At 36.0% G+C, this 27,162-nt stretch overlaps 1 long non-coding RNA gene across 3 annotated transcripts in view; it reads right to left on the bottom strand.

Annotated features, from left to right (window-relative positions):
* Window positions 1–26,459, bottom strand: part of LOC140596714 (uncharacterized) — a 49,087-nt gene extending 22,628 nt beyond the window's left edge. The window contains exons 1-2 of one of the 3 annotated variants that reach the window (XR_011998610.1): window positions 26,298–26,459; window positions 19,067–19,169 (exon numbers count right to left, since the gene is read on the bottom strand). This is a non-coding gene — a long non-coding RNA (uncharacterized lncRNA). The remainder of the gene's footprint in view (window positions 1–19,066; window positions 19,170–26,297) is intronic. The other 2 variants (XR_011998611.1, XR_011998612.1) reach the window with 2 other exon arrangements.
* Window positions 26,460–27,162: the final 703 nt, after the last annotated feature.

Genomic DNA, 27,162 nt, shown 5'->3' with positions numbered 1-27,162 from the left:
CCGAGTAAGTGTATGTGAGTGTACATAAGCAAGTGAATCTAAGCTTACGGAACTGTTGAATCACTATAATGTACACCTGAAACTAATAGTACACTGTATTTTAACTAACTGGAATTTAAATAAAAACTTTAAAAAAAAGACGTGGTAATTCCAACCAAACTTGATAACTTTATTCGCCAAACACACCGGTAGCTCTTAAACCTTAAGAGCAATCAGAATCACATGGGGAAACCCTATTAAATACAGATTCCTGGCACCAACCACTAGAGGCATCAAATCAAATGGTTCAAAATGATGACAAGAAATCTAAATTTTTAACAAGTACCCCATATTTTATTGAGACAGGTGGTCTTTGGGTTATAATGTGGTGAAAACTACTGGCCTTCCATCTGTGTTGCATGCCATCATGTTTCTATTATCTCAAGTTTATTATTTCTGTGAATTAAGGAGATGAACAGAGACTCCACCAGCAGAGACTCAGTAAAGCTTTTGGTCTCCACTCGCTAGAAAAGAACACTGTGGAGAATTCATTTCTGAGGGTACCTTTCTCTGCTGTGAGCCACATCAGCATATATACTGGCAATAACTTGTTTACTGGTATTTACTTTCTAAATTCTATAGCTATTGTGATTTTATGATATCTAATCATGCCCATAATTAAGTCATATCCCAGCAGGTAAATTTTTTCAAGAGCACTAATTTGCATAGTAAAGTCCAACGTAATCACAATATAGGATAAGCCACAAATACAGAAGAGAAATAATATTTGGTAGGAAAAAAATATGACTAAAATCATAAGACATTGAGGAAAAATGATATAACAATTTGGCTTTTCCCTTAGATGTTAACCTGATCTCAGTCTTACTCTGTTTCACTAAAAGTAAGTGGCTTCTCAAAAGCTTATTTTCTGCTTTCATATTATATCCAAGTTACTAGGTCAAGAGATACACAGTGAGTTAGAGAGGAAGGGCCCCAATACTGAGACACACACAACGGCAAATCTTCCAAGAACCTCCAGAATTTACCGAGTCTGCAGGATAGCTTTTGTGATCTTTTTGTGTGAAATCCAGTACTGTGTCAGCCTCCTAGGGTCTCAAGTGCGCCTTTCTTAAAAGACCTCAAGATTTATTCACCCTAGCTTTGAATGAGTGAAAATGTGTTTTGTTGAAACTTCCCAAGAAATAACTGCATTTACTATGGAATCTTGTATTGTTTATGGGCCTGATGAAAGCATTTGGCATTTAATGATTCCCAGACTATTTCAACTTAAAAAAAAAAAAAAAAGGAGAAAGAGAAAGAAAAAGAAAGAAAGAAAGAAAGAAAGAAAGAAAGAAAGAAAGAGAAAAGAAGAAAGAAAGGAAGAAAGAAAGAAAAGGAGAAAAGGAAGAAAAAGAAAACAGAAGAAAAGAAAAGGATGGTGGAAGCCAAATGTTTTCAATGCTAAAAGCAAAATATGTGGTTTCTGAACACCTTACAAATGAATTAATGCAATGATTTGCCTCAGATGTTGTGAAAAATTTTAATGACGGTTGACTTGTTCAAATGAGGAAAATGAAACATGAGAAGAAGTGACTGAGAACAAGCTATCCAGGTGGCCCTCTGAAATTCAAGTCTGTTGCTATTAGCTCTGGTTTAATTATCTTCCACTCCCTCACAGTTTTCCCACAAATGCTAATACTCCCTTTGAAATCTCAGCCCCTGCTTCAATCTGCCCATTTATCGACACCCTAAGAAGTGATGTACTGTGCTTATTGTCCAGCCAATTAGAGGCACCACACGTAGTGTAGAGTAACAAAAACTAGATATTGAATGGCTACACATACTTTTTGGAATTTCTTATAATTAAAGAAAAAAAATTACCTTTCTGGTTTTCACCAGCTTATATACGGGGAAAGAAACCAATGTGAGTTTGGCTTCAGAATATTGATAAGATAAAGGTAACAACTTACATGAGAGAAACACCTAAATCTCATTACTGAAATTAAGTTATCTCAGAACTGTGGAGACACAAGACCTTCCACCGAAGGACTTTCTCATCTAAATATGTCTTCAGATGTAAGAAATCTGTCAGTATTGATTGCAATACCAAAGGTTTCGTTTTATTGAGTGGGAAAGCCAACAGAATTTATGCACTTGCTTTGCCAAAATTGCTTAAGTTTCGAGGAAGTTAAAACAACAAAAAAAATTCTGGAGCACAGCGTCACAGTGGACATTCTTTTCATTCCTGATTTTACTATTTTCAAGTCAGAGAAATATTGAACTCTAAATGCACAAGCTATGAAGGCTCATTTATGGCTTGAAAGTATCTAAAATGCAGTGATAGCAAAACATAAAATTTCCCTGGAGCTCTTTCTAGCAACATGTTGGTTATAGCAAAGTTAGATTTTCACACCTCTCACCCCTCGTTGCTGCATGTCTTCTCTTCCTCCTGGCACCCCAAATCCAAGGAGTGTCTCCATATCCTAGCCTAATGTCTTCAGGGTTCCCAATGCAATGGCCTCTCCAGAAACGCCCTCCCTGACAATAATGTATGCTCCAATTAACCTCTCCCTCCAACTCTTCCAGTCTTTCCAATCATGGAAACTCTTTGGATCTGAGCCAGCATTTAGCTAACTTTTGGGGATTAAATACCTATAGTAGTAAGAACTCTTTTCTTTTCAAATAGTGAATTCCCTGATCAACTAGTTTAAGCAAAAAGATAATTTATTGGCTGCTTTCACTTAGAAAACTAAGTGGTTATAAACTAGTCTTTAGACACAACTGGATGTAGGATTTCAAATGACGTCATTAGGAATCTCACACCTATTTTTCATATGTATCATTTATTTTTAGGTGGGTTTTGTCCATGAAGAGCAAAAATGGATCCGGAAAGCTATAACTGTATATACTTCATACCTACAATCACAGGAAGATAAGGACCCTTTTTCTTAAAGCATGCATATCTTTCCCCTCAAAGGGGGCCTTGATTGAGTCGGCTTGGATTATCTCACCAGACTAAACAGTCCCCAGGTTCAGTAGAATGGGCCTATGATGAATCGGTAAAGACCAAGTCCCCACTCTGTGGCATGGAAGAGGTGTCCCGATTGATAGCCCACCCTCCGAGTGAGCGAGGTTCACAAAAGGAAAAGAAAGGCCATTCTTTTTCATGCCACTGAGGATTGAATTCATCGCTAGAGGTGTTTTTATTCTTAAAAGATTCTTAATACTAAAACTATTTTCTAATTGGTGGGATTGCTGGTAGGGTGATCAGGATGTTGGAAGCATTATTTTACTAAAGAAGCCTTCCAGGGTCCCCTTGAGGATGTCCTATCTTAATTTGCTTTTTATTTCGCGATCAGGATGACCTAATTCCCCAGGTGTACTGGTCCTTGAAAATATATGGGCATTTATCCCTTTCTAAAAGACATTTGAGGAGTGAATCAGGGGTCAAGGTACAAAGATACACACGTACTTCTAATCTACTCTGTAATCCACACAAACAAATTTACTGAGGACTTTGTCTCCAGTTCCATTCTGAAGCATTGTTATAAACAAAATCATCCTCAGTAAATGGAGAATCATATTATTGTTGAAGCAATCAAGTAAAAAGGAAAGGAACTGTGGAGGATAGATTTTTCTTCTCAAAATATAATTCTTCAACTTCAACCTTGATACCTCTGATGAAAGATCATCTTTACTTACTTTGTTATAAATTAGACAGAATCTTGGAATTACCTCTTAACAAAACTATCCTCGAGGCCTCTTTGAACCTGATATAATTTAGATTGTATTTATTTATTTGGATACCTATCCCGTCATTAAAGATAATGAATTCTTGACAAAGAATCATAGCTCGCAGGCATAGATCATTAGGTAAAATCCTGTCCAATTTTTTTTTTCCTAAAAGACTATGAAATCTGGCATGGAACACCTATGGAGGTGCTATGTTTACAGCTTACAGCTGCAGCATTACAGAGAAAGGCTGGAAATGATGCGCTGCCATTACACGATAAAAAGTAGTAAGAATTTATTGTAAGATAATAGAGTTAAAACATTTCAATAAATAGATTATGATATTTATAACTTGAATTAATATGGAATGCTAAAACTCAGTACTCTGCAGATTCTATGAAATCACAAATTGTCCATTAGTTATTTCAAAAACTAATCTTTTTAAAATGCCCGGGTAGTGTTGAAATATGCCCAATTCATCTAGAGACTCTCATTCATTTCTCACTCTCTCTTTTTTTTTTTTTTGTCTCTCAATCTCCATGTATGTGTACACACACATACACAGATGGATTTCCATTGTATTTAATGGAAATTGTCTTCATCACAAAGGGACTTGAGACAATCCCTTGCACAACTGAATGAGACCTGGGCCTTGATGTCGCATGGGTCTAAAACTCAGTGTGAAGCTTCCCAAAGTATTGTTGCTCTTTAATAATCCATTCTCCACATAGTTGTCAAAGAGCCCAGGTAAAAGAATGCTGTGGCAGTGCTTGGCCTTGGATTGTCCATAAAATATTTGACCATATGCATAACATAGATGAAAGCAAGAAGCCCTGGCAGCTATTGTAAAGCAAGTTGAAATGAGGCAGATCATAACTTTTAAAGAGTCACTGCTAGATAGCCTCAAACAATGAGGCATAAAAGTGGGTGGTTGGAAACCACAGCAACTGCCAGATCTTCACATAGCTTTAAAAGAACTAGTTTGGGGGGGTGGGAGGTGGGGGGCTGAGCAGACTTCAGGCTGTCTGGAAATCCTAAAAAGAAAAAAAGTAAAACTTCAGGTGATAGGGGAAAATACTAAGTAAAGAGCATATTATATGTGCTCTCATTTCATTATTGGGCAGTGGTGTTATGTTTTTATCTCTATGTATAAGATCTTAATTACCAGTCATAGTTCCTCCAAAACTAAAATGTGACAACAAATAGTCAAAGGCAAGTACGTATACATGCATGTATATGCACAGAAAATGCATGATAATATCTAATGTAATGAAAAATATTGAGGAACTGGTTATTCTACTCGAGTGAATAGACAATAAAATTGAGTCTCTTCAAGTATCAATAATTTTTTAAATAAGTTTTCCTTTTTATAACCAAAATATTATGTACATCACATAACCAAATTTGAAACAATTTTTAATGTAATTTAATATATTCTTAATGGCAGATTGATTTTAAAATCCTTATTGAAGTCTAAAAATATTTTTCAATGTACTTTTGTGTTCCCACTGTTATTCATAATTATCTTGCCATAGTGTCAAAACTTTCACGTGTCTGTTTCTGGCAACAGTCCCCACTTGCTTCTACTTAGCCCTTCTACCTGTATGGGATGATAAACAAGCTCATCAAGCTGTTTTAAAGTGTCATTTGAGAAGAGTTTCAAATAAAAAACAAATACAGGCTGGTCACCCTGAAGGCAGCTTCTCCCAACTTCCCAAAACACTGCCTATGAAGACTTAGAAAAATGCAAAACCCCAAATGAAAATTAGGACAGTCAATCCACAATCCAGAATAGTTTCTATACAACATGAACCAGATGGATTAAACTTCAAGGAAGGTGGGAAGAACATTTAGCTACCTTGTAACTCTGCCCTCTGAATCAGGCTACACAAGATACATATCGACAAGGAAACAGCACTTGCCCCACTACTAAATAGATGTCACATTTTGATTACTCTAGAGTGCCATCCTCACTCAGCCTCAATCCAACCCTTTTACCACAATAACCTAACCCATGCGTACACACACACACACAAACACACACACACACACACACACACACGCTACTTTCTTCATCCTTTTAGAAATTAAAGCTTAAAGGAATGAGAGGCATGTAGGGATGAGAGTGCTTGATCCCATTTTGGAAAATGGAACCCCTGAGTAAAATATTGTAGAGGGCAGGAAAAGCATTAATAAATCCAAAAACATAGTGATTATAATATATTCCATTGATTTTTTAAAATTTTTTATTTATGATAGTCACACACAGAGAGAGGCGCAGAGACACAAGCAGAGGGAGAAGCAGGCTCCATGCACCGGGAGCCCGACGCCCTGGGCCAAAGGCAGGCGCCAAACCGCTGAGCCACCCAGGGATCCCTCCATTGCTTTTCAATGTAATGGTTATAGCCAGATAAGATATTAAGAGTCTGAAGAGAGGGCTGGGGACTGTGCACAATAACGCAATGATGGTGTTGGAATAAATGCCTAGGACATACGTGAAGAACAGGAGCAGTCAATACAGCCTGTCTGTGGAAAACACTAGTTCTGGAGAGATCTCCACTCATTCAGGTAACAGTGAGAAAAAGAAAACCATATGGGTCTTGGAAAATATTGCAAGAACAAGAAAAAAAGTACCTCTTTCTAAAGAGTAACTAGCTGAGCAACCAGGGAAACAGAAAATAAGGCATTCTCAAAAAACACAAAAACATGAAGATGAGGCCCATGGAAAACAGGGGCAAAAAAACCTCAAAATGCTGTTTTTAAAAATATGACATTTTAGGGTGCATGGGTGGCTCAGTGGTAGAGTGTCTGTCTTTGGCTCAGGTTGTGATCATGGGATCTCGGGATCAATTCCCACATGGGCCTCCTCGCAGTGAGCCTGCTTCTCCCTCTGCCTGTGTCTCTGCCTCTTTCTCTCTCTCTCTGTCTCTCATAAATAAATACATAAAATATTTTTTAAAAAATTTTAAAAATCTGACATTTTAAAAGATCTGCAATCTATTAAAGAAAGTAAAATAAGATTATAAAGGTAGTAATAAAGTACATATTGAAGGTAACAAAAAAACAAAATTGACAAAAAATATAAATAAAACCCTAACATGTAGAGCAAGCTAGATACACTTCTCAATAAGCCAAAGGAAAAATAACACAAGGAAAGTAAGCAATAAGTAAAAATTCATAATTATGAAAGACAGAAAAATGACAATGCAACCAGAAATTAATAAAGTTACTGTGAATGAATGCACAATGTCTAAAGCAGAAGCAATAATGAAAGATTTAATGAAATACAATTTCCTATGCTAAATAAATGACCGACATAAAGATCAGAAAGTCTCAGTAACCTTTGAACCCAGAAAAAATCCTATAGACTCATGTTGTGGTATATCCAGAAAAAATGGAGTTTGGATGGTAAAGAAAAAATAACAAAAGCATCTGAATATTTCTTAATTTCATAAAAATCAGTTTAGTCCTTCTTTAAAAAGATGAGTGGCAGAAAAATAACAGATCAATTTCTAGAGCTTTAAGACAATAAAAAAATTATCCCCAAATGGCATTCTTCACTAAAGTTGTCTTTTATAAGTGCAAGCCGCAAGAAAGCAGATATTTACAATATAGATATCACAAGATATTTACAAGTAAGCAAGAACTCAGAAGACATAACGCTAACATGCATGTAGCTTGAAAAAAAACAGTATTTTAACAGCTGCAGATTAACCAAACATAACTTTAAAATAGGTCATAAAAATGCTGATAGTGAATATTAAATATGGTTTACTGGCATATGTGTAAATTTGAAATATTTAAACTTTTTTTAAAAACACCTTATGTAAAATAAATATTTTAATAATAATCCAGGTGGAAATCTCTAGATTAGTGATCATAATTTTAAGTGACCACAGGGCTTGGGGACCAAGGCCGATAAACAGAGGTCCAACCTTCGCGAATAGGTGTGGTGTGGACCACGCTATCCCAAAACAGCAGAAGCTCCTCTTCATTATCAGGCAATATGAGCCAGATCAACAAATTTCAAGAGAAGCCAGAAATCTATACATAACGTTGCAATTTCTTTTAATACACCCGGAATCCAACTATCAAAAAAAGCACTGAAGAGTGCCAAACGAAACATGTGTTTGAGATTTGAGCCATCGCTAACCAAGTTTTAACCTAGACACTGAAAAAAAAAAATTGGAAAGTTTTAGAAATACAAAGATAAATAAAAGACCAGGGATCATATGTGGGAAGTTTGGGGGATAGAAATGTCTTGCCTTTCTGGGGATAAAAGAAGTTTAAAAGAAAGATTGGATTGGAAAATTAGAAATACATAGGGTATCAGTGTTTAGGAAAAAGTATACTAGCAATATTTTATACTTGATCAAAGAAGATAAAGCAAACAAAGCATTGCAGCATAGTGATGTCCTGCTGTGCAAATGACTGTGCATTGCAAAACCAAAGGACCCTTAAGTGTCAAAAATAAAATGGTGCTCAATGATTTACTATACAAATACTAAAAAGGAAACAGAGGGAACAAACTTATTATGAGACCTACTGAAACTGCAGGTAAAATGCAGTAAATAAATCAAAGTAGGTTACTCTCTTTTGAAATATGATTTAATGAACCGTAAATACAGAAAAATGTACTGTTACAAAATAGAAAGTAAATTTAAAAAAAAAAGAATAAATTAGGGGCACCTGGGTGGCTCAGTGGTTGAGGGTCTGCCTTCAGCTCATGTCCTGATCCCGGGGTCCTGGGATCAAGTCCCACATCGGCTCCCTGCAGAGAGCCTGCTTCTCCCTCTGCCTGTGACTCTGCCTCTCTCTCTCTCTCTTTGTCTCTCATGAATAAATAAATAAAATCTTTTTTTTAAAAGGATAAATTAATAAAGGTACAAATTTTGTAAGTAATTTTAGCTTACTTTTATTTATTTTTCATTTTTATTTTTTAGTAATCTTAACTTATTTTTAAAACATCATATATTTAAATAAATATAATAATAATATAAATACAAGTGTCTGACACATGTTTAAACATATGCAATGTAACCAAAGTTGTAACCAGGGGCAAACGTATACCCTTAAATGCTTCTTAATATTAACAGAAGAATAAGAATAAATGAAATAAACATTCAAAGAAGGGGGAAAAAACTAAAGTAGACAAAATGATGAAGACAGAAGAGGGAAGAAATATGGCAAGGATGTTAAACTAGATTTTTAGAGCTGATTATAAAAAACAGACTTAAAACCTAGGGCCAATCAAATCATAAGACATGATGAGTAGTATATTCCAAATTTAAAATGAGATAATTAACAATGAGCTCATTATATTTAAAAGATGAAAATATGTGCATTTCTATGCTAATTAACTTGAAATTCTTAATGAAATGGATGCTTCTCTAAGAAAACCTAGATTATCTAATGGTTGAGTTTCCCAGAAGTTGAGCCTCAGAATAAACAATGATAAGTAAAAATTTTGCAGACAGAACACAAGAGTCCACACACCCGCACTCCAGCTCTGCCACTGTCTGCTGGGTGACCTTAGACAAATCAACTCACTTCCTTGACCATCCCTTCTCTATCACTAAGAACTTTGAAACGGGTGATCATTGGAGTCTCAAATGTCTCAGCATCAAAATTCCTTTATTTTCCTACACAATAGTTACACACAGGCATGCGTGAGGAGAAGGATAGTAAAACATAAGAGAAAGTAAAACCACAAAGAATAATCATATTTTAGATCTACTCTCCTTGCTTCTTCCCTCATTTGTGTATCTGCCCATATCCATTTATATTAATTCAAATGGCATAGCTAAGGAAATAGTAGCCAAAAAAAGTTTATTCGATATTCTATTCATTCATTGGCTTGCCCTGAAATTCTTTCTTTTCTTCCCGTGTCTTAGGAATATGTATTTTTTTTCTTCCAAGTATCAAGAAGTCATATGTGGTCTTTTGTCCTTGAACTCCTGGGGGTGGCTTCCAACACCTAAGTCTCCCTCCAAATCACACTTCAGTTTTGCGGCCTCTTTTTATATCGTGTCATGGAAAATAGCCAAAGTGAGCATCTGCGTTCCTATTCTTCCAAAACCTCCACATCTCACCCTTTCTGTGTGATTTCTCTTTGGAGTTTCATATCATTTGGCATCTCTCTTTTTTAGTGAGGGTGACACTCTAAATCTTTTGTGATAGCTCCAGGATTCAGATATATTGACTCCACTCCCGCTGCCAATGCATCAAGTTGATCAGATTTTGAAATTCCATCTGGTTATGATTTGAGTGTAATAGGCCCTATAAGTAAATCTGTTCATCGGATTTATTTCAAAATTATCTTCCTAACTAATTGCAGGTTATTAGAATAGCCATGAAGTGAACCAGAACAAATAGATTTCCTTGTCTCTGGAGCCTGAGGAGGATGGGGAAGGAAGAGAGGGAACAGAGGAGGGTTAACTCAAATATATCAAAAGCTTACATGGAACTACTCCACAGTTCTCACTCATCATTTCCCCCCGTTTCTGATGGTTAATCGTATTACCAATCCTGAGCTGCTAGGGCTCTCCTTTGTATCTTTTGAGATTAAATTTTCCTTTATCTTTTACATTTGTTTGTATTCTCAGAGAAGCAATTATATGACAACATTGTGCTGTTAGATGTGCATGCAGTTATCTATGTGTGTGAAGGCCTAAGGTACTTACCATGGGTAATATTTACTAGACACTTACGATATACTATTTTCTCTGATAGGTAATTTCATGCACTCTGCTTGAAGCTCAGAGAAGAGAGGGTCCAACACTACACCCATGAGCCAGGAAGGGCATCCACCAACACAAGGTGGGCTCTCAATAAATAATATTGCGTGAATAAATGAAGGCATCATTCATTTACTCTTTACAACACAAAACGGTAAGTGCTGTAATCCTCCTTCTTACACATAAAGAAACTAAGGCTTGGTGAGGAGGGTTACTTGCTCACAGTCACATTGCTCGTAAGTAGCTGAATTAAAATGTAAACCCAGTTTGGACTGAGTCCCGAGCCTTTGCCATGTTACTACCCTAAATCGATCACAGGTATACTAAAAGTCTGCATTTGCTTCTGTTAAGGTGGGGTAGATTGTACTTGAGAAGTATCTCATTGTATATTCAGAGCATGTCCCAAAATTTCTGGAACAATCTTAGATGTGTTTGAGCCAGAGAGCTTTTTGGGTCTAAGAAATCCTAGAAGAGAGTCACAAAGGCTTTGCATAGTTTAGACAATGGCTTCTGATCGTTATTTAACATTCATGAGTAGTGACAAATTCCCTGGACATTCTAAGGAATGTAGGCCATCCCCTATGCCCTAGCTAGAAAACTTTTATCTTTTTGACTAAGAAAACAAAACAAAACAAAAAAGCCAATCTAAACACAGATGAGGTTGATATTGTTATGGAAAATCTTTACCTATTAATAATTATAAGCAAAAATTCAAATGGATTGAAAAATAGTTTTAAATGATTTAAAAATCAATCAGAGGCTTGTATGTTTCAGAGCACACACACATGCGTAGAAAGGACAGAAAGGAAAAACCAGAAGCGAAAGGTAAAATATGACTCAGCTGATAGTATTACGTCCTGGGAGATCACACTACAGCAAATAAAGTCTTTGTAAATATTCTTCCCTCTTAAAAGTTACTAGATGCTATGTAATAAAATAATTAAAATGTATTCTAATGCTAAGTATTGCCTTTCTTCAAGGTAGATATTATGCATTTTTTCCATAGGCAGAAGCCAATTATGTCCTAATTACTCTCCATGTTATTAAGGATTTTTAAAAATCCCCCTTGGGAAATGAACAAGGGGTGGTGGAAAGTGAGGTGGGCGGGCAGTGGGGGTGACTGGGTGACGGGCACTGAGGGGGACACTTGATGGGATGAGCACTGGGTGTTATGCTATATGTTGGCAAATTGAACTCCATTTAAAAAAATATGTAAATAAAAAAAGAAAAAGAAAAAGAAAAAAAATCCCCTTTGGTCTGATATAAGAGTTATTGGTCATTCATCGTGACTTCATAGTATATCCGAGAATAGTTCTGTGAAGAAGAGTTGTTATGTTGTTATTGACATTACAAATGTATGGATATCTTTTCTTCTAGAAAGATCAGAACAACAACAAAAAAAAAAGATCAGAATATGCTACGTTCACATATGATTTCACAGTTTATGGTACTGAATCATCCCAATAGTTTTGCCATCACGCATTAGTCAGTTTTTTTTTAGTATGACAGTGGAATAGACATTTTGTCTTCCATTAAGTAAATTGGATTGCTGCAATAAAAATCTAAGTACACATTAGAAATGAAAGTAAAGATCTCTAAGTTACAATCAAGGTCTAAAACCAGGCAATTCACAATCCTACTTGGATTTGCTGTTTTATAATTAATTTCACTGCTTCAGTTTCTTGGTTTATAACCTTGATAATGACCAAATTAATGAGTTATTAACAAATTTGCTCCTCACTTGTCCAGGTAAAGATTGATAAAGTCTAGGAGTAACTGCATTTGATGGACAAATCAAAATTGAAATTAAGAATTATTTTCTCTAATTTTGCTTGCCCTAAAAGCTATGCTACCCATAACATAAACTGACCAAAGATTAGCACTCAGCGCTTCCCTAGATCACATATAAATCTGAGCCTTTCATTTTTGGCTCTCTTTACTAACCATTCAACATAACTGTGAAAGTTAAAAAAAAAAAAAAAAAGAATCATTCTTAGCCTATTACTGGAGAGAATTTGATGTCAGTCCACACAAGCAGAACTCTGAGAAAAGGACTCTGGAGTGACTCTAGTACCAGTCACCAGCCTGTATTTCTCTTGATCTTGGTCTTTGAAAGAGTAGATCCTGGCCAAGCCAAGACAATTGATGACAACCTCCCAGCTCTGTGGGTGTTCCCCAAGTAGAATTTCCAACATTCCATACTCAGACCTAGCAAACAAAAGCCAAAAGTATAAATCTATTGTCATGGAATGCCCATTTTCCACTGAGAAATTTGTTAAATTGCTAAAATTGCTCATTAGAATTTGGAAGTCCTCTAAGACCAGTTAGAATTGTCATTTATCTGTTTAAATTCAAGCACCGGAGAGAATGAAATATTACCTAAAGGAGGGTACTTCATGGTGAAAAAGAGAAACTCTGGCATTAGACAAACTTCTGATTCTGATTCTGCTTCTCACTGGCCATTCAATCCTCACTTCAACTCATTGAACCTCAGTCTTCTCATCTCTAAAAGGAGGGCAATCGCGGTCTCTCAATGTCTACATGAGGTTATCTGTGAGAGTTAAATGAGAGAATAGACCTAGAGCAAGGACTCAGTATAGTACCTGGCACATAGGAATGACTCAATAAATACTATTTATCTCTCTCAACACAAATATAAAAATCACTTTGATTTCAACAGTATTAATTGAGCATCGCTATGTACTAAACATCAATCTAAGCACGAGCTACATCAGTGAACACAAGAAAGATCACTACCCCATCGAGTAGGGGGAGATGGGAAATAAACAATGAACATTATAAATTAACTACTATAGAGTTTTAGAAGGGGGATAAACAATGAAGAAGAAAAAAAAAGTAAAAAGAGCAAGGATGACTCAGAGTTGAGTGCTAAGAGCGATAATAGGGTGGTTGTGGTGAACCTGTAAGGTAAGATTTGGTTTACTGAGTTCCTCAGAGTTTAATAATTGTTAAAATTTTATTATTTTTTCCTTTGTAAACAGCACGCAATAAAATAAAAATTCCTTTGTCAGTGTTATTTGGCAGTATGCATTTTTCAAAATCAGAAGTTTCACCCTATGTCATCATCCTTCCTCCTTAAAAATTGCTAGGTTGACAATTGCAGAATCAATTGTTGACAACAGATTATATAATCATCTCTAAAGTTCTGTATAAATCAGCGCTGTCACAGAAAGCCCCTCTCTGTGATTTCATCATAACCTCTCACACGGACTGCTCCCATCCAAATCTAAAGCTGTTTTCTATCAGCGCTGTGAGAGCTCTGAAATATTCACCTGGCAAACAAAACCCTCCTGCTTTCAAAAAAAAAAAAAAAATGTGCCCTCACTGTGTTCCAAAAAGTCTATGGAAATCTACATGTTAAACCAATAAAAACCAGGCGGTAGCATATGGAACATTTTTCCAATTATTTCCTCCCTAAGAAAACTACTTTCTGCAGGTTGAATCTCAGGTGTTTTGGATATTGCAGATTCAATAGCTCTTTAAACTTTTAATTGGTTCATGGGCCAGTTCTGGAATAAATAACAAACCTGAGGAAGACTTACTGACAGTTTTTAAAATAAGTTTTCTGTGGGGAGAAAGAGGATTCCTTAGGTAATAGGACTTACTCCTTTGGATTCTGAAATCAAAAAAATCACAAAGGGTCTAAGAGGATGGTATTTTGAAAATGGATATCTGTTCCAGCTGAGTGTGGAGAAATGCTGGTAAAAATATCTTTTTAGAAAAATAAAATGCATGTATCTACTGTATTTTTCTTCTTCTTCTTTTTATTTTGTTTAATCATTCACTTCTTACTATACCTTCTACTGAAAGGGTTCATGATTCTGAGAAATAAAACGCAGACAAGTTTCCACTAGAAACATTAGCTTCTCTTATCAAAGCAAATATTTTGGAAGTCCAATCCTAACATTTACTTTCAAAGAATACCTTCTAGAAATTACTTCACTTTTTAACTGTTTTTAATTAAATGTCTCATTCATAATTTTTATTTTGTTTATTTATAATATGAATACAAATATTTTCTGTGGAATTACAGAAGAGTAAATGAAAATATGGCTACCTCAACACTCAATGATTTTCCAATGAAGTGCTTCCCTCCGAATATGATGTTTGATCCAGAAATAATAAAGGTTTTATTTGCATAAGCTCTGACACTTGGAATTTTCACAACTTGTATTTACTAAGAATGACTATTCTGGAAAAATGGTTCTTCAAAATTTATATCAGCAACTTTTCCAATTACTCTAATCCATTTCCTGCTTGCATTCTCCTCTTGCCCTCAACCAAACACAAAGCACTACTTAGAAGCAATATAAACACATATGTGTACACGCACACATACGCACACACATGCACACAAGCCGCTTGGTTTCCTGACTGACAACCTTTGGAAAATGATGTGTTTTTGGCCTGAAAATATGCATTAGCAATAAGGTTGGTTACATGTTAGCCAAAAGGGGGGAAAAAAGCGCAAATGTAATGGTAGGAGGTTTTGCTAATGGATCTGAGTGCCACCAAAGAGTTCTTGAAGTTTCCATAGCTTTGGTTTCTGTAATCTTTTTGGAATTTGCTCAGATTCTCTAGAGACCTACAAATACCAATTTAAGAATCATTGTTCCTAAACATTCCATGTAGTCAATAGGGTCAGAAACGTCAGCTTAAGTTTCTAGAAACTAAGTTCCCAATCCAAATTCCACTAATCTCAAAAGAGATCATTGGTTAAATTTTAGCCCTGGGGCTTATGAATAGATTATATTTCTTTTTGAAAATGTACACTTCTGCAGTAATCTATAGTCTGCCATCATGAATGACTCTTTTCAAAACGATGCATTATTTAGAAAAGTCAGATGGATGGCTAGAAGTTTCATCGGAAAGCAGCTGATCACGCGCAACAATTTCTGTTAATCTGACACACATATAAATGCAAGTCCTTCAAGTGTGCGGAGGGTTCAAATCATTAGAGTAGAGAGTAGGAGTGAAAGAATATGTTCGCTTTCCTTGTCTCATACAGGCAGATATGCTGTTATTCATCCTTCAAAACCAGTATTATTCCCTTAAATAAGGATTCCCAAGGAATTTATTAGTGAATTCCTCCAATGAGAAGCCAACATATCTCTATTTTTTACCACAAATCCCTAGCCTATACAAAAATCCTCATGAAGTTATATGGGATAAAACCATAAGCATTTCTTATGAGTATGTTCTCACATTCACACATAAAGCTGTCCAAAAGCCTAATATGGTTTAGTTTCCACAGTGCAGGATCTGCTAATTGGATCTGCCTATGTTTTCCAACTCACAGCATCCTGCAGTGCTAAGTATCTAATATAAACACTCCCCACTGAGACTCCTCATAAACCCAGAATTTTTTTTCCCTCCTTGAAGTAAGCTAGTGAATTTAGATGGCCTAAATACTAAAAATAAACTTGTGTTTTAATTCCTTACCCACATAATCCAATCCTGCACGTAGAGTTTAATAACGATTATCCATTTTTTAATCTTCCCCAAAAGACTAATGCAATGTTGCTGCAAAAAGTACAAAGAGAGAAGGGCAGGACAATGTTTTGGCAATCTCAGACATTACCTTCAAGAAATGAGGCCATTTTCTCTTCACAATTTCTTGTGGCTGTTGGTTTACCTTTAATGCTTATTGAAATAAGAATACATACAGGAGAGAATGCAAATTTTTTTAAGATTTTATTTACTTATTTATTTATTGGGGAGAGAGAGAACAAGAGAAAGAAGGCATGAGCTGGGGGAGGGGCAGAGGGAGAGAGAATCTGAAGCAGACTTTGCGCTGAGTACAGAGTCGCATGGTGGTGGGGCAGGGGGCTCACTCCCATGACCCTGGGATCATGACCTGAGCTAAGAACAAGAGTCAGATACTTAACTGACTGAACCACCCAGGTGCCCCAAGAATACAAATCTTAAATGTGTACTGTGATGAAATTTTATAAGGTTATCACACACATTAACCACCTAGATAAAGGTAAAGAACATTACCACCTCCCGGAAACCTTCCTTATGGCCCCCCCCCCATCTAATCTTCCTCCATACACAAAAGTAACCACCACATTTACTTCTATCACCATAGATTAGTTTTGTCAGGTTTTTAACTTTATAGGGTGTCATACATTTCGTATGGCTAGGCATTTATCTTTTTTTCCTTGTCATTATGTAATTATGAAATTTACCCATGTTGGGATACCTGGGGGGGCTCGGTGGGTTAAGCATTCAGCTCAGATCATGATCCCAGGGTCCTGGGATTGAGCCAGATCATCAGGCTTCCTGTTCAGCAGGGAGCCTGCTTCTCCCTCTCCCTCTGCTCCTCACCCTCCCGTGCCCCAATCATGCTCTCTCCGTCTCAAATAAATAAAATATTTAAAATATAAAAGAAATGTATCCATGTTATATACAGCATTTCACTCTTTCATTCTTGTATAGCATTGCATTATATGAGTAGCTTCAATTATGAACTCAATTTCTTTAATAAACAGGAGCTTTGAGATTTTATGTTTCATCTTATGTCAATGTTTTTAAGTTTGTATTTCAAGATTTGTCCATTTTAACTTAAATGGCATTTGCTTATCTTTTCATATCTGTGAATCTATAGTAATATCATCTATATATTCTTTATAGTAGTAAAGGATGTTTGTTTTCTGCTCTCCTTTTCATAATTTGTATTTCTAAAGTGTTCATCAATTCTATAAATCTTTTCAAATAATGACATTTTAATTTGCTGTTTGTTTCTATTTGTTTGATTTCAGGATTTTATTGATTTATGTTCCTAATTACTTATTTTTTCTCTTAGGATTTTTAGCTTTAATTTGCTACGGCTTCTGTTGGACCTTGAGAGGGATGCCTAAATAATTATTTTCTTAGAATTTCTTTGTAGTTAATTTATGCTGTGGTTTTCCTCTCAGCTCTTGTTTAGTTGTATTCCACAAGTTTTAATATTTTTAGCTAAATGAAAATAACATTTTCTAACTGCTGTTATGATTCATCTTTGACTTACATACAATTTAGAAGAGCACACTTTAATTTTCAAACATTTGGAAGATTATCTATTTTTACTCTTGTTATTGATTTCTAGATTAATTCCTTTGTGACCAGACAATAGCCTATGAATATTTTCAAACTTTTGAATTTTGTTATGATTTACTTGATAGCACAGCATATGGTCTAAGTTAGCTAATATCGTTGGGAGATGATTTTCTATGGGTCTCTTGTGTTTCTGTACATCTTTAGAGCAGAGGCCCTGACTCCCCTTATCCTGAATTATATTTTGAAGGATGTTTGTATAACAATCATCTTTGGAAGACAGAGATAGTGTCTCCCCCAGAACAAAAGGCAAGTTTTCTTACAGACTTTGAAGACTGTGTCCCTCTGGACCAGCCAGCAGGCCTGCTTTCTATTCAGTGTGAGAGATAAAGTTTCTAAGCTCATTTGTCTTCTTCTGCAACACAACTCAGTGCATGTACAGATATTACATGACCTTCTTCAAGTCATCCTGTATGAACTGCAGCTTGGAGAACTAACACCAAATATGTCGTTGCTTGTGCAGCTTACTATAAGGTGGGTAATAAAAACTAGTGTCTCTGATTCAGGACCCTCATTTCTTCTGCCAGCCTCCATGAAATCATAGCACACTGACATTTTAGATTAAAAATAAGGTGAAATTGGGATGAAGTCAGCAAGGTGGCAGATCAAGAAGCCCTAGAAATTCCTCTCCGCCCCGCCCCCCCCCGCCTTGAAGACACTGACTCAAAATTATTACATGAACCAATTTCCCTTGTAGGAGATCCAGAAACCAGTTAAGAGGCTCCTAGACCCCAGGTAAGTGCAAAACCAGTCACATCAAAGCTGGTAAGAAAATTCATAGTATTCATTCACCATAGTCCTGCCCGCCAGCTCAGTGTGGCATTGTGGGAGGAAACAAACAAACAAAAAAAATCCCAGCTTCCAGATTCTCCCTAGGGAGAGGAAAAAAAGATAGAAACATAGATCTAACATTCCAACTTTCTGGTGGGCAGGAGCTGTGCAGTACACTGGTTTGTGTCTTCCCTGTCTCAAAGTGTTGAGCTCTGGACGCTTGGAAAAGTAAGAACCCAGGAGAGTTGAGTGGCATGCCCTTGGTCCAGAGGACCTGCAGTATAGCAGATAGAGGCCAGTGCCATTAGGGAGCCTCTCCCTCAGGCAAACATAAGTCCTTCACTATCAAAAACTATTTTAAGTGTAAATTGATTAAACCCCAATCAGAAGACATAAAGTGACTGAATACATTTTAAAACAAGATGGAAAGAACTATGTGTTGTCTACAAAAGATCCACTTTAGATCGAGGGAGAAACACAGCCTGAAAGTGAAAGGATGGAAAAAGATGTTCCATGCAAATGCTACATGGTAACAACCAAAAAAGAGCATAAATGGCTGTAATTATGTCAGATGAAGTAGATTTTGAGCCAAAATATTACAAGAGAAAATTTATATAATAGACATTATATAATTATAAAAGTATCAGTTGATCATGAAGCTGTATCATTTATAAATATATATTCACCCAACATAAGAGTATCAATATATGAAGCAAACATTGACAGACCTGAAAAGATCATCTGTCTGGATTTTCTGTCTGCTATTGAAAGTGAAGTATTGAAATACTGTTCTCTTATTATTTTATTGTCTGTACACCAAGAGCAACCAACCTAAAAAAGAATATCAAGAAAAAATAACATTTACAAGAGCATCAAAAAGAATAAAATATTTAAAATTAAAATTAAAGAGAAAGATCTATACACTGAAAACTACAAAATATTGCAGAAAGAAATGAAAGAAGACACACTTAAATGAAAGCTATCTTGTGTTTGCTGATTGGAAGACTTATTGTTAAAATGTCTACATATATTCAAAGTGATCTTCAAATTAATGTAATCTGTATCAAAATCCTAATGCATTTTTTGCAGAAATAGAAAAACTACATGGAACTTCAAAACCAAACAATCTTCTGAAATACGAGCAAAGCTGGAAGCCCCATCAAGTACTTCCTGATTTTGCAACATACCACATAGCTACATTAGTTAAAACGGTATGGTACTTGCATAAAAACAGACTTATCAAACAATAGAACAGAACAGAGAGCCCCCAAATAAATGCATGCATACATAATCAAGTAATCTTCAACAGGGTATCAAACTACGAAATAAAGAAAGGATAATCTCTTCAACAAATGGTTTGGGAAAACTGGATAGTGATATGAAAAAGAATAAAACTTGATCCTTACATCATGCATGAAAACTAATTCAAAACAAACTAAAGAATTAAAATGTAAGGCCTGAAATTCTAAAACTCCTAGAAGAAAACATAGGAAAAATGCTTTATGTTAGTCTTGGCAATGATTTCTTTGATATGACGCCAAAAGCACAGGCAACTGAAGCAAAAATTTACAAATGGGACTCTATTACACTAGGAATCTTTTGTATAGCAGAGGAAACAACATAGGGAAAGGTGACCAGTGGAATGGGAGAAAATATTTGCAAATCATGTATCTGATAAGAGGTTAATCTCCAAAATATATAAGGAACACCTACAACTGAAGAGCAAAAAATACAACACAATTTAAAAATGAGCAAGAGATTTATATTGACTTTTCTTCAAAAACATACAAACAACCAAGGGGCATGTGATAAGATGCTCAACACCACTAACCATTAGTGAATTATAAATCAAAGCCATAATGAGATGTCACCACACACCTGTAAGGATGTCCATTATTAAAAAGGAAACAACAGAAAAGAACAAATGTTTATGAGGAGTCAGAGCAATTGATGGTACTGTTGGTGGCAATGTAATATTTTGAAGTCCCCATGGAAAATGGTATGGATGTTCCTCAAAAAAACTACAAATAAACTGATTCTTCATGATCCAGCAATCCTACTTTTTGGTATTTGTTGAAAAGAATTGAATACAAGATCTCAAAGAGATGCTTGCATTCCCATGTTCATTGCCGCACCAAACCCATAGATTCAGAAACAAATATCAATCAGTGGACAAAAAAATAATGAAAATGTGTATATACACATAATGAAATATTATTCAGTCTTTAAAAAGAAGGAAATACTGTCATGAACAACCATATGGATGAGCCTCAACAACATAATACTCTAAGTCAGTCACAGAAGAATAAATTTTGCATGATTCCACTCATATGAGGTGTCTAAAGCAGACAAATGCATGGATGCAGAAAGTAGAATGGTGCTTGCCAGAGGTTGGGGAGATGGAAAAATTGGGAGCTACTGATCAGTGCATATAAAGTTCCAGTTACACAAGATGAAAAAGTTCTAGAGATCTGCTGTACAACAATGTCCCTATAGTTAATATCGTACTATACACTTAAAAAATTGCAAAAAAAAAAAATGCTAAGAGGGTAGATTTCATGTTGTGTGAATTTTATAACAATGATCAATTAATTAATTAATCATGAGAGAAGTTATTGATACAGACAACAATTCAGATGAATCTCTAGGAATGTATTCTGAATAAAAAAATCCTATTCCAAAAGGTGCATACTGTACAATGCTGTTATTTTTTTTAAGATTTTATTTATTTATTCATGAGAGACACACAGAGAGAGAGACAGAGACACAGGCAGAGGGAGAAGCAAGCTCCCCGTAGGGAGCCCGACGTGAGACTCGATCCCCAGACCTCGGATCACACCTTGAGCCAAAGGCAGACGCTCAACTACTGAGCTACCCAGGCATCCATACAAAGCTGTTTTTATATATTGTTTTTCAAATGACAAAATTTTAGAAATAAAGGAGAGATTGTCAAGGAGTGGTTGTCAAGGTTAGAGACAAAGGGAAGAGAAGGTGGACGTGGTTATAAGAGTACAACAGGAGGCACCTGGATGGTTCAGTGGTTGAGCATCTGCCTTTGGCTCAGGTAGTGATCCCAGGGTCCTGGGATCGAGTCCTGAATCCAGCTCCCCACAGGGAGCCTGCTTCTCCCTCTGCATATATCTCTGCGTCTCTCTGTGTGTCTTTCATGAATGAATAAATATAATCTTAAAAAAAACAACAAAAAAAAAAGAGTACAACAGAAGGCAGTCCTGGGCTGATGGACTGCCCAGTATCCACATTTGTCATAAAGTAGCATAGACCAAAATACATAAACACATACACATGAGTGCAAATAAAACTGGGAAAATCCAAATAATATCAATGAATTGTATTAATTTAAATACCTTGGCTGTAACATTATCCTATAATTTTATAAAATATTATCATTAAATTGGGAAGAATGTAAAAGGAATCTCTGTGTTATTTCTTCCAATTACATGTGACTCTACAATTATTGCAACCAAAAACTCCCGAAAGAAAAAAATGTCAAGTAAAATCTCAGACCCTTTACAATTATTGACAATGTTCAACATACTTTTATACAACGTGTATTACACAGTTTTGGGATTCGATATTTATAAATGTTTTTTAGATCAAGTATGTTAATGGTTCTGTCTCCTAGATCTCTACTGACCTTTTATTTGTCTTTTGTTCTAACAGTTATTAAGACGATTTGCCTGTGATGTAGATTTTTTTATGTTTCTTTTAGCTCAGTCAGGTTTTCCATTTTATATTTTGAGGCAACATTAATAGTTATATGCATTCTTAATATTACTATATCTTCCTATTAAATTAACCTTCTATTATTATAAAATGTTGCCCTTTATATTTTACAATAGTTGCATCATTGGATTTTTTATTATTTTTATATTAATGTAGTTACACTAATTTTCCTATAGACCAACAACCAGCAAAGCAGAGCCGAAGGTCAAATCTGGCACACAGCCTGGTTTTGTATAGCCTGTGACTAAAAAAATGGTTTTATATTTGCAAAGAGCTGCAGCAACAACAACAAAAGAATAATATGCAACAGAGACCATACGTGTTTCACAAAGTTAAAAATATTTACAATATGGGCCATTACAAAAAGCTTCCTAACCACCGCTTTAGATAGTGTTTGCATGATATATCTTGTTCTATCACTTTAGTTTTAGTTTTTCTGTGTCCTTATGCCTAAGGTATGCATCTTACTTTTAATCCAATCTGATATGCATCGTCTTTAATTGATGAATTCAAATTATTTACTTTTAATATAAATATTGATATATTTGAGTTGAAATATATCATCTCGGTATCTTTCAAATCATTCCATCTATTCTTTGATCCATTTTTCCACTTTTTTGCCCTCTATGAGAGCAACCAAGTTTTAGTATTATTTAATATTTCTCCTTCCATTAACATCATTATATTTATATATTTATGTGTTTGTGTATTTATGTATGTATATATGTATTGGTTTGTTTATTTTAGTTGTTAGCTTGGATATTATAATTTGCATTATGAATCTATTGAAGTCTATTTTTTTAAAGTCTATTTTAATTTAGTACTTCTATCCAGTCTCAGACAATACACAAACTATGTTAGCTATATTAGTCTGCCCAGGCTGCCATAATGGACTATCACAGACTAGATGGCTTCAACAACAGAAAAGTATTTTCCCACAGTTTTAGATCTAGAAGTCAAGGGTCAAGATGCCAGCAGTGTTGGTTTCTGACTATGCTTCTCTCCTTGAGTTGCAAAGAGTTGCCTTTTGTGTGTCCTCTCATGGCCTTTGCTCTGTGAGTGCATAGTAAGAAAGAACGTACTAGTGTCCCTCCTCTTCTCATAAGGACACCTGTCCTGTTGGATCAGGTCCCCACCCTTATAATTTTATTCAACTTTAATTATCTCATTAAAGGCTTTATTTCCAAATCCTGCCACATTTCTGTATAGGGCTTCAACATATGAATTCAGAAGGGATACCACTGAGTCTATAACAGACTCTATAATATTTTAACTGCAATTACCCTTCCTCTCAAATTTATGCTACTTTGTCATATATTCTAGTATTAAGCCCCACGTGACATTAGTATTTATTTTTTAATGGACAGTATCCACTTATGGTTATTCCCTTATATTTATCCTTTCTTTTGTTTTCATTTCTTCTCATGATTCAGGTGGGCTTCCATCTGCAGTCATCCTTCTGTCAGAAAAATATCTTTAATATTTCTTCTAATGAATGCTGGTAAACACAAAGTATGGGATATTATTCATATAGCCAAGATTTGGAAACAATCTAAATGCTTACTCATGGATGAATGGATAAAGAAAATGTGGCACATACATACAATGAAATAGTATTGAGCCTTCAAAAAAAAATCCTGCCATTTGTGACACAGATGAAGCTAGAAGACATTATGCTAAATGAAATAAGCTAGTCACAAAAGGACAAATACGGCATGATTCCACTTACATAAGATATTTAAAATTGTCAAACTCATAGATGCAGAGGACAGTGGTGGCTGTCAGGGGATGAAGAATGGGACATGGGAAGTTATTTTTCAACCAGGACAAAGTTTCAGTTACACAGACGAATAAACACTTATTCTTCTGCATAACATAGTACCTATAGTTAACAATACCGTATTGTCAACCTCAAAATTTGTTAAGAGGCTAGATCTCATGTTAAGTGTTCTAACATAGATAGATAGATAGATAGATAGATAGATAGATAGATAGATAGATGATACAATTTTAAAATTCTCTCATAAATAAAAATGTAATTTTACTTCTTTTGGAAGTTGGGTGGGTAACACAAGCAGAAAGAATAGAGAAGGAGCTCTGCCTTATAGAATTGTTTAAAAATCCAACACATTTTAATCTTTGAGTCTCACTGAATAAAGGAATGGTGTGCTTTAGAATTTATCTTTTATTTTGAAAAATAGGGGCGCCTAGGTGGCTCAGCCAGTTTAGCCTCCAACTCTTTATTTCAACTCAGGTCATGATCCCAGGGTTATAAGATTGAGTCCTGCCTTGGGCTCCATGCTGAGCATGGAGTCTCTTAAGATTATTTCTCTCCCTGCCCCTCCCTCAATCTCTACCTCTAATTTTGAAAAAACATTTTTTTCTGAAAATAGAAATAATAGAATAAACAAGGGGTTTTTGTCCCCAAAACTTTGTTTACATTGTTATTCTATAGTGTTTATTTCAAATATTTTTCAGTTGTTCAAAAATTAGTACCATCCTATCCCTGGTTTTTTAATGAAATTTCTATGGCAAGTCTTTAATAAAAATACAGCAGAGAACTCATGGGAGGCATGATAGCATCGCCAGGATGAAGCATCCTATTTCATTTATAAAGATGTGTCTACTATGAAAGTCTCTAGGCACATAGAAAGCACATAATGATTAATAAGTCAAAAGAAAAGCAAAGTCACATTCCTTTTCCATCCCCTGCCATTCTAGAAAGGCCAACAATTCTGCATTTTGCCTATTCCATTTCCATATGTTTTTTCATTCCCTAGAAGTGTATGTTAATCACTAGGGAAAGGGGGTAAAAATAAGCACTAGGAACACTATTTCTGTTTTAATTTAAATACTAAAATTCAACAGTAGCTACTTAAACCGGGGTCATATATCACCAGGATATATTACTGTAAATACTTGTGATTACAAGTACATACTGTCAGAGGATCATACAAAAAGAAGACAGAGGAGATTCCCAGTTAACTAGGGGTTTACACTAAAAAGTTGACAAAGTTACAATTAAACTCTTAGAATCTTTCTGAATCAGAAAATAAAAGGCTCATTTGAAATGTTAAGGAGCCAATTACTTTCGTGTTCATCAACACGTGTCTTCCCTTACAAGCGTCTTCTTAAAATTTCCAGTGCAGTCTCAGTAGGCGAGCTCTATTATTCCAAATAAGGAATAATTGATTCCAATTTGATTGGTCACCTTGCTTTCTAATCTTTACCTTCTATCAAAGAGTTTCTCTTATTAGCAACCTGATAATTTGGTGAATCTAGAAGTCTATTAGATCAGGTGTTTAGAATAATTTGCACTGAAGAAATGGTTTTTAAGTTAAACACTTGAAACTCCTCTTTCAATAAGTTGTGTGTGTGTGTGTGCAGAAGGGGAGAGTGTTGCACAGAAAAAGAAAACATAAGAACAACACTACAAGTGACCATAACCTTAGACTCTCTTTGACTAAGGCCCCTCGAGGTTCAATCGCTTTAGGCTGGATATGAGTGCAACCCTGAGACCAGAAGTTTGCTACTGCTCCTGGCATTTCAAGACCTCGGAGGAATAACATCCTGCAGAGCTGAGACTCGAACCTCTATGGAGGGAGCATCGGTCAGCTGGCCCTGACACCCCTGAGCCAGCAGGATCGAACTCATCCTTGGAGGGCAGAAAAGGCTGGAAACTGGTAGCAACCATTACTGAAACCAAATGCTGAGGGTCCCGGGAGTGGCTCAGTGGTTGAGCATCTGCCTTCAGCTCAGGTTGTGATCCTGGGGTCCTGGGATCGAGTCCCAGATCAGGCTCCCCGCAGGGAGCTTATTTCCTCCTCTGCTATGTCTCTGCCTCTCTCTGTGGGTCTTTCATGAATAAATAAATAAATAAAATTATTTTTAAAAATGCTGGGATGAAGGGCCACTATGAGAGAGAGCAGTCAGGAAGGAGTCTCCTCGATTCCTCCAGACTGCAGGTTAGTGCACCCTTGGGAGAACTTACCCCCGGAGTCCTCTAGGAAAGATAAACTCTAACCTCTAGGCTTAGCAGAATCCCAGTCGCAGGAATCCCAGAGCAAAGAATAGATAGAATCCAGGGATGGGTTTGGAGCTGCAAGACAATGCTTACCAACCAGCACTCTTAGGGAGGTGCTTAATTTCCTAGAGGGCACTGCCATTTGAGATCTAATTAACATATGCATTGAAAAAGTGAATGGGAAGGGGTACCTGGGTGCTCAGTGGTTCAGCTTCTGCCTTTGGCTCAGGTCATGATCTCCAGGTCCTGGGATCGAGTCCTGAAGGGAGCCAGCTTCTCCCTCTGCCTATATCTCTGCGTCTCTCTCTGTGTGTCTCACATGAATAAATAAATAAAATCTTTAAAGAAAAAAAAAAAAAAAAGCCAGCCAGCCAGAGTGCCTGCAGTAAACACAAAATGTAGAGATCAATGCAGTTCAGTCACAGAGCTGGCTGGGACACAAGCAAATCACAGCTCAAGAGCCAAAAGTGATCAAAGAGGAATTTCATTCTCTGACCTCTTAGATGACATGAAAGTGACTGAAATAAATACTCTTTAGAAACACCCATTAAAGTGCCTTTTGTTCCCAGTCCACTTTTCTCATAGGTTTCTTTCTTAACCCTGCACCCACCCCATCCAAAAGGGAAAAGAAATCTTCCTCTATTCCCAGTCCCTGAGGTTTCTTTCCTCCTCCTTCCCACTGTGTCATTAATTATAATTATATAATTTGGGCATTCATTATAATTAATTATCAACTCGATTCTTTCCCTCTAACACATTACTATTCCCCTTGTGATCAATTGATTGCACTAATGATCTCAGTTCTTCACCCTTTCTGTATTTATGGTCTTTGGCACAAAACTCTATAGCCCCCACTACCTGCACACAGGTCGTGGCCATGGGATTTGTTTTGGCTACTGAAATTTTGGAAAGTGGGACCCAAGGGCTTGCCAAAGCATTTGCCCAACTGGATTTGCTCTCATTCTTTCTCTTTGACACCACCATAGGACTATGCCTGGGCTAGCCTGCTGGAGGGTGAGAAATACTTGGTCAAGAGATTTCTGCTATCCTAACTGG

This window comes from Vulpes vulpes, unplaced genomic scaffold (assembly GCF_048418805.1).
Source record: "Vulpes vulpes isolate BD-2025 unplaced genomic scaffold, VulVul3 Bu000000770, whole genome shotgun sequence".
Lineage (NCBI taxonomy): Eukaryota > Metazoa > Chordata > Mammalia > Carnivora > Canidae > Vulpes > Vulpes vulpes.
The sequence above is the reverse complement of the archived record's forward strand: the minus strand, read 5'-3'. Positions and strand labels throughout refer to the sequence as shown.